At 45.7% G+C, this 15,122-nt stretch overlaps 1 protein-coding gene across 5 annotated transcripts in view; it reads left to right on the plus strand.

The window, feature by feature from the left end:
- Nucleotides 1-15,122, plus strand: part of LOC127583114 (TANK-binding kinase 1-binding protein 1-like) — a 108,811-nt gene that overhangs the window by 36,774 nt on the left and 56,915 nt on the right. The gene's annotated exons all lie outside the window — the stretch shown is intronic.

The raw sequence follows: 15,122 nt of genomic DNA on the forward strand, positions 1-15,122 counted from the left end.
CCTTGCCCTTCCTCCTTCAAGATTTTCCATAAAATCTGCTTGCTTTATCTTATCATGCTTTCTAATGTATGCAGGACTCTAATATGGCTTAGTGCCACATATATTTGGTGACACAGTTGTGAAATACCTTGGGATGTTTTGCTATCAATGCTTTATAAATCTCGAGTTTTGGATCTGTTGCTCCAGATTCCAGCATTTGCAGTCTTGCATCTCTTGTATAAATCCAAGTCATAGTATGGGGGTGAAATGGGCAGCTTGCTGCTCCACAGCACACCTAGAGCTGGTGTCAGTCTCTGGTCATTAGAACAAGCATGGAGAGAGACATGCAGTAAGCTTCACCTGCTGACTGCTCCTGGAACACCTGAGAGGGAGGGGGCACGATACTGAGGGCAGTAGCAATGCACTTACACACAGCAAGTGTAGCCCAAGTGACAATGAGTGAGTTGTTCATGCGGTTTCTAGTGCCCTCTCGTGGCTATATTGTTTTATTACCACCCATTCTGATATGATGCAATCAATTCTTTGATGCAAATTAAATAAAACAAAATAACATGGCAACGAGCAAATTCAGTGCTAGTGAGTTATCTGATAGCTTCAATCAAACAAATGAAAGTTAAGAACCTTTGGACATACTTGGCTCGAAATTGCTACAGTTTATCTGTTACACAAGAGATTCTGCAGATGCTGGAATCTGGAGCAACCCACACAAATGCTGGAGGAACTCGGCAGGTCAGGCAGTGTTTATGGAGAGAAATAAACAGTTGACGTTTTGGGTTGAGACCCTTCATCAGGACTGGAAAAGAAGAGGGCAGAAGCCTTGCTGATACCAGGATCCTTGAGCGGTTTGTGTAAAAACTGACTTGGACATTAATGTAAAGAAGTCAGCCAGCCAGTTTCTTTCCTGAGTGGGGCCCTGTAAATTACAAAACAGACATGGTCCTTTTCTTAAAAAAAACACTGGTGGTTCTGAGTTTAAAGTTGGTATTAAAATAAGTTCCACTCCAGAAATTTGATAACAAAAGTTCAGGTTTATACTGATGGAGTGCTGCACTGTCAGAGGGACAGTCTTTCTGCTGAAATGTTAGGTTGAGGACATCTAATTCAATGGATGTAAAAGATGATACCATTTTGAGGTAGAGCATAAGAGATCTCCCCATTATTTGGGCCAGTGTTATTCCTCAATCAATACCACTGAGCAAACCCAGGAACTGATAGTGGACTTCAGGTAGGAGAAGTCAGGAGAACACACACCAGTCCTCACTGAGGGGTCAGCGGTGGAAAGGGTGAGCAGCTTCAAGTTACTGGGTGTCAACATCTTGGAGGATCTACCCTGGGCCCATTACATTGATGCAGTCACAAAGAAGGCATAGCAGCAGCTCTACTTCATTAGGAGTTTGAGGAGATTTGGTATGCCACCAAAGACTCTTTACAAATTCCTATAGACTTATTCTGACTGGTTGCATCACAGTCTGGTATGGAGGCTCCAATGCACAGGATCAGAAGAATCTGCAGAGGATTGCAGATTCAGCCAGTTCCGTCGTGGGCACAGCCCTCCTCACCATCAAGGACATCTTCAAGAGGCAGTGCTTCAAAAAGATGACACCTATCCTCACCATCCAGGACATGCCCTCTTCTTGTTACTACGATTGGGGAGGAGATACAGGAGCCTGAAGACCCAAACTCAACAATTCAGAAACAGCTCCTTCCCCTCCGCCATTAGATTTCTGAATGGCCCATGAACCCTACCTCGTTATTTTTTTTTTAGCACTATTATTTTTGTAATTTATATTAATTTTGTCTTTGCACTGTACTGCGGCTGCAAAACAAATTTCACGTCATATAAATCGGTGATAGCAAATCTAAATCTGCAATCTGATCTGAGTCTGAAAACAGATGAGTTGTTCATTGGCTCCATGTGGGAACTTGCTGTGTGGAAATTGGTTACTGGTCTATGTGCCCTTCTGTTTCATTGGTGTCTCACGTATGGTCAACAGGCAAGGAGTTATTGGGATGAAATTGGCAGCTTGCTGCTCCACATCTGAGGCTATTGCCAACCTCCGACTGTTAGTTCATCCCAGCATGGAGAGAGGCACACTGAGTGTACGTGGCAGCAGCCACTCCCACTGACTGTTCCTGGGACACCAGTGAGGGAAAGAGCACAATACTGAGAGCAGCAGACCACTTACACATGGCAAGTATAGCCAGGTGACAATGAGAGAGAAATCTGTTCATCGATGGGTATCAATTGAGGGATAAATACTGACCCAGACACCAGGGAGATCTCTAATGCTCTTCTTTGCAATAGTGCCACCAAATCTTTCATACCTATCAGAATTGGGTATTCTCAGCTTAACAGCTCATCAAAAAGACATCCCCTCTGACCCTTAGTATCAGCCTAGGTTTCTGTGATCAGAGTTCATTGTAATACCGACTTTCAATTCAGAACCACCAGTTTTTTATTATGAGTGTGGTATTACACATGGGTGAACAGACTGATGCTGGTGAGCCCACACAGATATCATCACTCATCTCTCACTGGCACCATGCAGTTCAAGAGGGCAGCTCACTGCCACCTTCTCAAGGTCAATTCCATGGGTTATAAATGCCAGCAATCCAATGACACAGTCTTTTAATTCATTTTTCTAGGTTTGAACATAACTGGCAAGCACTGTGCAGAGAAAGTTGATAAATATTTAGTTGCTCACCTCCCCCACCCCAGTTGCCCTTGAGAAGATGGCAATGAGTCTCCTTGAATCACTTTAGTCCTTCAGGTGAAAGTACACCCACTGTGCTGTTGGAGAAGAAGCTCCAGGATTTATACCCCGCAACTGGTGACACGTTCCCAAGGCAGGATGGTGCACTCCGAGAGGAACCTGCAAGTGGTGGTGTCCCCATGTGCCTGCTGCTCTTGCCCTTGGTGGAACCTGTGACCAAGTTGAAAATAATCAGTGTGATGACTGGACATTGCGGGCACGGAGTGATAGACTGGAGGTGTTTGGATTGTGCTTTTTCCATTTCCTCTGAGACTAGTGGGTGGCTGAGAGGTTTTTGAAATGAAATGGCTGGGGGGGGGTCAGGAGAGTGAGCTTTGCACTCTAACAAGTCTGTGATCTTTCAGTCGTCTACTCATACCTTTCTTCCTCTTGTGGTGAAAGTTGGTGGAAGGGTTTTAAGATGACAGATGAAAACCTTGTGGCTGTTTTCAGGATTAGTGATTGTTCCCTCAATAAACTTGACAGTTTCGTTTTAGGCAACCCAGAAGGAACAGCCTGTGATATTAATGTTTTAATGTTTTAGGCAACCCAGAAGGAACAGCCTGTTTTAATGTTTTAGGCAACATTAATGTTGCCTAATGTTTTTGCCTAATGTTTTAGGCAACATTAATGTTTTAGGCAACCCAGAAGGAACAGCCTGTGATATTAATGTTTTAAAATTGGAGGGGTAGAGAGAGAAGAGCCAAAATCTTGATCAAGCTAAAAGAGACAAACTCTTTCAATGGTGTGAGGGAGAAGGGAGGAGCTGTGATTGCAGAGAGCTTGTGCTGGGCCCCTGCTCTTTTGTCTTTTCTGATTTTTGACCCAGGCCAGGCAGCAGCAGGTTCAGGTAGGTCCGTGTGAATTTTAACGCTGTAATTGAGGGGATTGTATAGACGGGGCAAGAGGCAGGGTCTGGCCTGAAATTGGGTAAGGTGCATTAAATGGGGGAAAACCACAAAGACAGTTGGCTGCTTGCCAGAATGAGGTTAACAGGAGCAGTTTGTAAAGGGGCTGACAATGTTACTGTTAAAGAACATTAGCTGTGGCCGTCTAGTACAGATGCATCCTCTGTTGGAGCTGTGGAAGGCAGAGATCAAGATGCACTGATTCTGAGTGGAAAAGACTGGGTAAACTGGTGGTGACACACCTTTATCTATAAAGTGGAACTTGAACTTCTGAGCATTGGTTTTGACTGGTGGTTTGACTTTATCTATGATAACTGATAAATAGCAGATTTATGAAAGATCAGACTTTCCCACTCTCCCTCCAGACTCTTTACTCACTTTCCTCCTGTCGTACTCTCCCACACTCTTTCGTCAGGCTGTCTCCATTCCCAAGGTGGGTCCTTCCTGCCCTCTCTCACTCGATCCACCCAGATCAAACCAAACCCTACCCCACCCCACTCCAGAGCCCTCACCCACACCTTCCCCCTCGAGCCCTGCTTCTCTCCCCCTCCAGATCCTCCCACACCGCTCTTCCAGACCCCTCACCCACCACCTCCAGATTCTCCCGTACTCACCCTGAAAACCCTCCCCCATTGTGCCTCTGGATCCTCCCCTCACTCTCACTCCCTCACATCCTCCCTTGTACTCTCTCCAGATCTCAATCACGCTCTATGATTGAATACTTTCCCTCAGTGTTTGGATGCTGCTCAGTGGTTGCCATGAGATGCTTTATGGGGCTGCACCGTTCTTGTTTGAATTTGCTTCTGTGGACCAGAAGCCTTATTCTGATTGGTGGACATCTCCCTGTTCTTTACACTGTTGCTGGTCTTTCCCACATTGTGACTTTACTTAGTTACTCACCACTTTATAATTAATTAGCAGTCATAATGGAAGAAAAGCAAACACAGCGAAAACTTGCACACTCTGCTTTGTATCTAACTACTTCAGGGTTCACTTGCTTATGCCAAATATCTGAGACATAGGAGATTATGACCAATGGTAGTATCCGGGAGCTAATATTTACTAACAGAACGTTTCAATTTGAGTCATTAAGGCTGAGAAACAGGAATTTTTGGTCATCCAAAGAACTGCTGATGCTGGAAATCTAAAATAAATAAGAGAAAATGCTGGTAATACTTGGCAGATCAGGCCGCATCTGTGGGAAGAGAAACAGAGATAATGCTTCAGGTCAAAGACCCTTCGTCAGAACTGGAAGGAAACAAAAGAATCTTGTTGTGCTTCAGGAAGGTGGGAGAGGGGCAATTCTCTGATAGGGTAAAACTGGGGTGACCATGGAGATAAAGTGTAAACAATGTTATCTGGCCAATGAATGAATGGGAACAGTTAGAGAGTGAGAACATTGACAAAAGAACGTAGGAGTTGTGAAACATAGATCAGGAAGACATGCCCGGCAGGTCAGTGGAATCTTTCTGAAGGTGGCAGAAATTGCAGAGAATGATCAGTTGGCACATCTTCCCCTCTCCTCCTCTTTCAGCATTTTGTAGGAACCCGCTCCCTCTGCGCTCCCTGACCTGCTCTTCAGTTCCCACCCACCACCGCCCTTCTTATGGCACTTTCCCCAGCAACTGCAGGTGACACAACACTTGTCCCTTCACCTTTTCCCCTTCCCACCGTTAGATTAGCCATGATCTTATTGAATGGTGGAGCAGGCTCGAGGGGCGGTGTGACCGACTCCTCCTCCTATTTCTTGTGTTCTTCAAGATATGTGGCCATTTAGTAACCCAAGTTGATTAGATCGGTTCAACTGGTTGGTTTCTGTTACAAGAGCATGAATCTGTTTATTCTGCCCTTGTCCCATATTAATGTGCAATAATATGGACATAGCTGGTACAGCCTGCATTTATTGCCCATCCCCAGTTGCCCTTTGAATAGAGAGGCTTGATGGCCCATTTTAGAGATAAGAGTTAACCGCATCGTTATAATTTAGCTCAGACTGAGCAAGAACTATAGACTTCCTTCCCAGGTTATCATTACTCCAGTGATCTGGATTGGATCCTGATCTGGGGTGCTGTCTGTGTGTGGTATACACAATCTTCCACAGGGACCTCCTCCCACATCCCAAAGACGTGTTGGATGTTACATTAACTATGGTCGTAGAAAATTGTCCTTTGTGTAGGTGGGTGGAAGGAGACTCATGGGGGGTGTGTGTGTGTGAAGGGATGCAAAATGGAAAGTAGGATTGGTAAAAATGGGTGCCTGATGGTTGGCTTGGATACACAGGTGGAAGGGTCCCCTACCATATAACACCATGAGTTAACTAGCTGAGATTTTATGCCAATCTGGTGACTTCATTGTCACCATTCCTGATACCATTTTGTTTTGGTCCAGTTTTGTTAATTAACAGAGTTTTAATTCCCCAGCTTCTGTGGTAGGAGCCAAGTTCACATCTCTGGATAAATAGTCGGGGCTTTTAGAGTCATAGAGTAATTCAGCCTGGAAACAGGCCCTTCAGCCCAACTCGTCCCTGCCAACCAAGATGCCCATCTCAGCTAATGCCATTTGCCCGTGTTTGGCCCATATCACCCTAACTCCTTTCTATCCATGCACCTGTCCCAGTGTCTTTTAAATGTTGTTATTGTACCTGCCTCAACTATGTCCTCTGGCAACTCATTCCATTTATGCTCCACCCTCAGTGTAAAGAAGTTGCCCCTCAGGTCTCTGTTAAATCTTTCCCCTCTCACCATCCTAATACTTTTGGATGTTAGTCCAGCAACTTGGCCATTACAGTACCATGACCAGAGCACAAAGGAAGACAAATTGAAACGGCCGTAAGTAATTTGCAACCTGGCATTCTATAATTTATCAGTGGATGGCACTCCCTTCTTTACGTCAGAAGGTCATGGGTTTGAGGCTCATTCGCAAACACTGGCGTGCATAATTAAGGCTGAGATTTTGATGTCGTGCTTAGAGAGCACCGAGGGTCTATGAAAGTATTTTGAAGGAGAGTTGGGGAGTTACCTCTGCTAATACTTATTCCTCACCTGATATCAACTGAACAGGTTGAAAATCCAAAATCCTGCAGATGCTGGAAATCCAAAATAAAAACGGGTGAAAAGAGAAGGCCAGTCAGCCTCTGTGCAAAGAGAAATGGAGTTATTGTTTCAGGTATGAAAGCCTTTGTCAGAACCGGGAATGAGAGAAAAACAAATTAGTTTTCAAGGTTAGGGGAAAGGATGGATAGGACAAAGGGAATACCTGTGATAGGGTGAGGTCAGGGTTGCCACGGGGATAAGTTGTAGAGGTAATCCTGCTAATGGGTTAACAGAAGGCAGTTAGAGAGTTATAATACAAACAAAGGAGTGTAAAGAGTTGTGAAATGCAGGGCTGTGGGACATGTCCAGAAGGTTAGTCTGTGCTGATGGAGAAACAAAAACTGAGCTAATGTCACAGGTGACTTACCACAGAAATGGCCAGCTCTGATACAGACAGAGAAAACGGGTTACCTGAACTTGTAGAAGATATTAAGGCAGCAGCATTCCCAGGCAGAAGACGAGGTGCTGTTCCTGAAACGTGCACTGTGCCCTGTTATAACAGTGTGAGGGACTGCAGACAGAAAGATCGCAGTGGGAGTGGGATGGAGAGTTTAAGTGGCAGGTCACCGGGAGCTGTGAGTCACCCCATGGACTGAACATGGGTGCTTCACGAAGCAGTCTCCCAGTCTGTGGTTGGTTTCTCTCACATAAAGGAGAGCACATTGTGAATGCCAAATGTATTACCTGATCGGAAGAAGTACTTGGTGGAAGGACTGTTTGCTTCCCAAGATGGTGAGGAGGGAAGATGTGAAAGGGCTACTGTGGCATCACCTGTGGTTACTTGGGGGGGTTGCAGTTAGAGGGGAGTGGTTGGTGGGGACGAAGGAGCAGACCAGGGAGACAGGGAGCAAGCGATGACTTCGAAATACTGCAAGAGTATTCTGATGATGGAATCTTGTCTAAGCTGGTGAAAATTGTGGAGGAGGATCCATTAAATGTGGACACACTGGGTGGCAATTCACAACAGCTGATTTTCTCTCTCCTTCATGCACACACTCTGGTGCAGTGAGGCCATCGTGCAGGCTGGAGATGGGCCATGTGAAGGTGAGGGCATAGTGAAATTGGCAGCAAAAGTAACAAAATCTTCAAGCTCCCCATGAGTGCAGGAAGCAGCACCAATGCAGTGGTCAATGTCCCAGGAAAAGTGTTGAGGGAGGGGCCTGAGCAAGACTGAAATAAAGACTGTTCCTTGTATCCCACAAAAAGACGTGTGTAACTCGAGTCTGTGTGAGCTTCTGTAGCCACACCTTTGATCTGGAGAGAGTAGGTGGAGTTGTGTGAATGTGCACAAGTTAGTTGGTGTGTTTCTTGTTTTGCAGTGGAGACTGCACTTCATTGGTTGTAGGGTACTTCATAAAGTCCTGGAGGAGTGTGAGGTGCCTTAAGACTTTCTTCTGCATTACATTAGATAAGAATCCAGGAGAACCAAAATTGCCCATTGTATTCTTGTGTGAAGTGGGGTGACCATGGTCCCAGCATTCCTGACAGGAGGGTAACTCTTGCGTACAATATACCTTTGGAAATCAGATTTGAGTAGCCTGTGGCTGTCTGTCAGCATTATTCAATGGATGAAGATCACTGACTGTGTGATAAGGGAGTGGAATCTTCCCCTCTGTAATCAGGTGCATGTAGAGCTAGTATCTACCTGCGTCAGTGGATGAAATGACCTCTGTCGCTTCAGAGTACTAGTGCCCGTCCCATTTAATTTCTATTGTGAAATGCGCTGAGGTCTCTGTCCATAAACTTTCTTCCTTGCTCATTTATGTTACTGACAATGCTAGCATTAATCATCCGCCCTTAATTCCTCTTGTGAAGGAGATGCCAAGCCACTGCTGCATTTGCTGCTCAGACCCTCTCCAGCCCTTCCCACCAGGAATACACCACCACGTTCATCACACCCCTTTAGAAATACCCAGCTGGGAACCAGCAGAAACCAATTCCAGGTTTCCTGATTTTTGGTAGACTGGGGTTCATTTCCCATGTTACTGCAAGCTGTGGTTAGGTGCATACTTTAAAACTTCTTCTCCATTTATTGTAATTGCATCCTAATGACACTTGAAGGAGCTGATGAGCTTGAAGTACGAACAGCATGAAGCTTCGACATCCTGTAATCGCTGATCGTGTCCAAGTACGCTGAGAAGGAGGTCACATCTTTCTGATTGTAAAATTAACAGAAACCATCCTTAAAGTCCCAGAACATAAATAGGAATGATGTGGAAAATGGGGCACAAAACGGGCCACTCAACCCAGCCAGTCTATTGCCAGCCTTTATACTCCATTTGAACCTCTCAGCTTTCCTCAACCAAGTGGCCCTCTATTTCGTTTCCCCTCATTCTCATCCAGCCTCCCCTATACTAAATACTTCAACCACTTCCCATGACAGTAAGCTTTACATCCTCGTCACTCTTCTGACTTCTCTATAGGATTTCTCGGTGACTATTTATAAGGAGATCATCCAGTCATGCTCCTCCCCACAAGTGGAAACATTCCCTCTGCATCCACTCTTATCAAAGCCTTCCATAGTTTTAAAGAACCCCTGAGCCTTCTCTTTCCTGAAGAAAAGACATCCCTGCTGTTGCACATAAGATGAGCAGATCTGGTCCCTTTAACAAGTTTGTGGTCTCCCTCCTGGTGTACAGTGCTCTCTCCTGGTCCACGTTTATTTTAATCACACTGTTGCTACACAGTCTGGGAAATTGCCTCTTCCTTCAGTTACCAAGAGCCCAAACTCTAGAATTTCCCTTTGTAAACCTCTCCACCTCTCCAAGATGCCCTGTCAATTCCCTCTCTTTGACCACTTTTTTGGTTATCGTTCTCCTGTTGCGTTAATATCAAATATTGTCTACGATAACATTCCTGTGAAGCACCTCATCGTTAGTTATTTTAAATGGCTTGTATAAATCTGGGTTATTGTTGAATGTACAATGTGTGGGCAAAAAGGAATTGAATCTAAGATTTCCTTTTGATTTTTTTTATTGAAGTTTCAGTGGGAAATCTGAGAACCTGCATGGAACTTCAAACTCCTGTTTGCTGGGAAGAGTTTGTCATTCAGTGATTGAACTTTGAGGTAAATTGTTCTTATTAGCACCTCCCAGATCATGGGTTTAGTGTGCCAAAGAGGCAGTGGTGGTCATTAAGGCGTATGGCCAATGATTCAACCTCTTCATTGATCTTAAAAGATGCAAGTGATTTGAATTACCGATATACATTCCTGGCAGGAAAGGTTCAGTGCAGCTCATCAATCGTGTAATTTTCTAGTATACTGTAATTTGTCGCATGGTTAGAGAATGCTATACCCTTACCAGGGTCAGAGTGCTCACCCAATATATAATACCTTTCACAATGTTTCAAATCTCCTGAAATATTGTCACTGTGTAATTGTAGGAAATGCAGTAGCCAAGTTCCCACAACAACAATGTGATAGGGACCAGTTTTTGCCACGTTGATTGAAGTCTTTGCATTTGCCCAGGATGCTAAGGAGAACACCTCTGCTTCAAAAGGCTCCCATTGGAACCTTTCATGCCATCTGAAGGAGCAGCGAGGGACTTGGTTTAACATCTCAGCTGAAGGCCAGTACCTCTGTCAGTGCAGCACTCCCTCACTCTGCAGTGGTATGGTAGCATAAAGGGTAAGCTACTGGAATGTCATTGCCCCAAAACTTTTCTCTATCTCTCTTGCTGCAATATTGCATCTCACCTCCAACAAGGTTCCCACTGGAGTGGAGCAACACACAGAAAGCTGGAGGAACTCAGCAGGTCAGGCAGCATCTATGGAGGGAAATAGACAGTCAATGTTTCAAGTCGAGACCCTTCATCTGGATCCATTTGTGTGTTGCCCCAGATTCCAGCATTTTCAATCTCTTGTGTCTCCCATTGGAGTGGAGCTGATCTACAGGATAAACAGGAAACTGTTTTATCTACTTCATTTCCCTCCAGAACCAAGGTCACCTCAACATTGAACATCGGGCTGTAATGCGCAGATGACACTTGTATATGTGTATGTTCAGAGGCTAACCACCAAGTCATTGTCAAGTTACTCACGAGATAAGAGGCCTTGCACTTTATATCCACAAAGCTGAGATCCTCTACAACCTGCCCCTGTTGTACAACACTGTCCTTCAACGATAAGATATCTTTATTAGTCGCATGTACATCGAAACACACGGACATGGGGAGAACGTACAAACTCCTTACAGACAGTGGCCGGAATTGAATCCTGGGTCGCTGGCGCTGTAAAGCTTTACGCTAACTGCTACACTACCGTGCCTGCCCATAAAAGCCAACAGTGAGATCCTGTGAAGTGTGAACTGCTTCTCTTGTATCGAGGGCCACCTCTCAATGAAGGCAGACATCCAGCATTGCCTTCAGTGCACCAGCACAGCCTGTAGTTGACTGAGGAAAAAGGTGTTTGAGGATCAATACCTCAAACCCAGCCCAAAACACATGGTCAATGATCTACTCTGTCCTCCACACACCTCTACTTACAGCAGGTACCTCAAACACTGGAGAGATGTCGCTGTTTCCATAAAATCCTTTGAATACATTAGTAGGATAAACAAACCAGCTTCACCAACAAACATTCACACTCCCCTCCCACCAGCTCGCTCCATCTGCCTCTCAATTTAAAAATTTTTTTCTCTCTGTCTGTCTCCATCTATCATCCACCTGCCACTGTCTCCCAACTCCAACCCCCTCCCCTACCTGGCACAACCTGCCTGTCATCTTTCACCCTTCCTCAGTCCACCAATCACCTCAGACCCCTGATTCACCACTGCTCTTTTCCTCTCTATACCAGCCATCTCCTCTCTGCACTCTCAGTCCTGATGCAGGGTTTTGACCCAAAGCATCGACAATTCACTTCAGATGCTGCTCAACCCACTGAGTTCCTCCAGCAGATTGTTTGTTGCTCCAGATTCCAGTATCTGCAGTCTCTTGCGTCTCCTGTGAAACCTATTTCAGTGTTCTCTCCCGGACTGACATCCCCAGCATTGAGGCCCTAATTAGACCTAGCCAGGTCTGTTGGGCAGGCTACATTGCTCCTAGACTCCTGAAACAGACACTCTACTGCAAGCTCTGTCATGGTATGAGGTTACCAGATAGACAGAGGAAAGAAATTATGGGTGTTCTCAAAACCTCTTTGACAACGTGCCTAGCCCACGAAGGCTCAAAGTGGAGAAGGAGTATTTGTATTGGCATTGAGAACCTCCAGTTCCTTCCTTGGAAGCGCACAGAAGCCCAATTTGAATTGTAAAAGGGGCATATACTGTTCCCCAAACTATCCACCCAGTAACCCTGTCAGGCATCTCCTGCCCAGACCGCCTACCACATCAGCCACTTCAAAGCCTGCAGGAATGGAAGCAAATCATCCTTGTATTATGAGCCACCTCTCAATGAAAGCAGACATCCACCGAAGAAGTTGTTACTGGACTAGTATCAGAGGTGTGGGTTATTGATTGTTGTTTAAACCCATCAGGTGTGTCAAGGGAAGGGCTCTGCTCTCTTTACTTGTCTTATGAGGATAGGTTGAGTGAGCTAGGGCTTTTCTCTTGACAGAGAAGGAGAATGAGAGGTGACTTGATAGAGGTGTACAAGGTGATAAGAGGCATAGATCAAGTGGACAGTCAGACTTTTTCCCAGGGTGACAATGGCTAACACGAGGGGACATAATTTTAAGATGATTGGAGAAAGGTATAAGGGGGATGTCAGGGGTAAGTTTTGTTACGCAGAGTAGTGGGTGCGTGGAACGCACTGCCGGCAGAGGTTGTGGGGGCAGATACATTAGGGACATTGAAGAGACTCTTAGATAGACACAAGAATGATAGAAAAATAGGGGACTATGTGGGAGGGAAGGGTTAGATAGATCTTAGAGCAAGATAAAATGTCGACACAACATTGTGGGTCAAAGGGCCTGTACTGTGCTGTAGTGTTCTATGTTCTATGTTTATCTGGTTTGCCTCATATGTGATGTCAGACCCACAGTGACACTGAGTAAGGCATTCAGTTCAAGGGCAATCAGCGATGGACAGTAAATGTCAGAGGTGTTCTCTCCGCTGAGCAAAACTCCTTTGTGCTCAAGATTCTGCTATTGAGGCCCCAAGCTTGCTTGGAGACAAAGGTGGCATCAACTGATGCAAATTGATGGCTGGTAGTGTGGTCAGAGCTGGGTTGCGTAACATGCTGCTGGTCATGCCAGTTTTCATGGCTGGCTGCGTGTGGAGAGCTGCTTCATGTGGTAATCAAGCCGCTGGCCACGTCCTTTGCTCTCCACACCCAATTCAACCCTGTGAGCAACTGGTGGGACTGGCCTGTGGCCAGGCGCTTGTGTGTGCTGCAGCAGGGGTTGGGGTCCTTTCAGTGAGCAGCTGTTGCTCACCCATTGCAGCTCGAAAGCGAGTACTTGAGAACTGATGAAGAAAGCTCAATGAAAACACCAGCTTACGGTTGACCACAAATGCAATGAAACGTTCTGGGGGAAGAGCACACAGTAAGGTAGCTTGGAAGCAAATGCAATGTATTGCCTGCTGTGGTATGTATCAAACTGAATTACTTCACAAGATAAATTTTCAGCTACATTTTAAAGAAACAGCAAGTAATCAATACAGGTGCCAGAGCTCTGTGGGTACCAATCTCTCCTCTCTGAGTCAGAGGGTTGGGGGAGAATTTTAAGTCCTAGTACAAAATCCAGGCTAATACTCCCAGTGCAATGCTGTGGGAGTGCTGCACTGGAGCAGGAGCTGCCTTTCAGACTGAATGCAGAACGCATATTCAGGCTTGAGATTGACAGGCTTTAGATATCAAGGGGTTTGAGCAGGGAAGTGGCCCTGAGGTAAAAGATCAGCCATGATCTTATCAAATGGTGCGGCTGGCACCAAGAAGCTCACTCCTGCTTCTAGTTCTAAACCAAGGTGCCACTGGCCCTCTTGGGTAGCTGTAAATAAAAATAAAAATTGCCAAGTGGTATTTTGAAGAAGGCCAAGGGTGCTCTTCTCTGTATCCTGACCAATAATTATCTCCCAATTCATCATTATCACTGCTGTTTGTGGGATCTTGCTGTGCGAACATTTCCAGCATTACTACAGTGACTACACTTCAACTGGCTCAGAAAACCCTTGGGGATGTCCTGAAGTTGTGAAAAGACAAGAAAGGCAAGTCTTCCATGATGACAAAGTACATTGTGAGTGCCTCTCGCATCTGCGGTTGTCCACACCCTGATCATCGGTGCAACTGTTGCAGCAGTATCTGTTTGTGCATTTTATTGCATACCCAACCTACCCAAGATATTGAGTGTGACTGTTTAGAGGGAGCACATCAATAATGAGTTCCACCCAGAAAGTTAAAGGTGGGACTCACATTGGTAAACTGAGTTCAGATCTAAGGATGTGAAAGATCCAAGAGATGATGACTTGCTTGTGGGTCTGAATTTTCCACTTTATTTACATTCTCCTCCTACTAAGTATTTGGAATGAACTGGCTCTTGGGCTGCAGTGGGCGAGCCACAGCTGCTAGCTGCAAGGACCTCCCCCCGGGCACTTGCTGCAGGGACCACCCGAGCCCCTGCTGCAGCCCACATGCATGTCTGACCATGGGCCAGTCCCACCTGTGGCTTGCAGGGTTGATTTGGGTGTGGAGCACAAAGGTCATGGCCAGCAGCTTGATGACTAATTATGATTGCCTCGTCACTGACCCCATTCCACACTCTGGTGCTATCACTGAAACCACCTTTTTCCACGCCTGTGATATCACCTCCCTCCACCCAGTGCCTTGGCTCACTATCTGTTGAAAACCTCATCCATGTCTTTGTTACCTCTACACTTTGTCTATTCTCATGCGCCCAGCCTTTTTTCCTTGGCCCTCCATAAATTCTGCTACCTGTGCCCTAACTTGTAACAAGTTCCATCTCCTGTTGCCATTTTGCTCGCTCACCTACTTTGGCTTCTGGTTAAGCAACACTCTCATCCTTTTCAAATCTCTCCATTATTGTGCCTCCTCCCTGTCTCTAATCTCCTCTGACTCCATAAAACTCCAAGGCATCTGTGCTCCTCTGGTTCTGGCCTCTTGATCATCCCAAATTTAATCACTCCACCACTGAAGATGATGCCCTCAGCTGCCGAGGTCCTAAGCTCCAAGATTCTCCCTTCGTCTCTCCGCCTTTCTATTCTCCCTTGTGATCAAGCATTTGCTCATCCGCCCTAGTATCTCCTTGCGTGGCTTGTTTGATGATGCTCTTGTGAAGTGTGAATTGTTGTTGTTGACGTTGGCTGGTGCTCTGCTTAAGTTTACGAGTGATAGAAATTGTGATTCAGTGAAGGAGAGTTCCTCTGCGTGGTATGCCCCACTAAATTCGAAGCCCAGAAACTAAGGGAGGATTTA

The sequence above is a fragment of the Pristis pectinata genome, chromosome 25, assembly GCF_009764475.1.
Source record: "Pristis pectinata isolate sPriPec2 chromosome 25, sPriPec2.1.pri, whole genome shotgun sequence".
In the NCBI taxonomy this organism is placed as follows: domain Eukaryota; kingdom Metazoa; phylum Chordata; class Chondrichthyes; order Rhinopristiformes; family Pristidae; genus Pristis; species Pristis pectinata.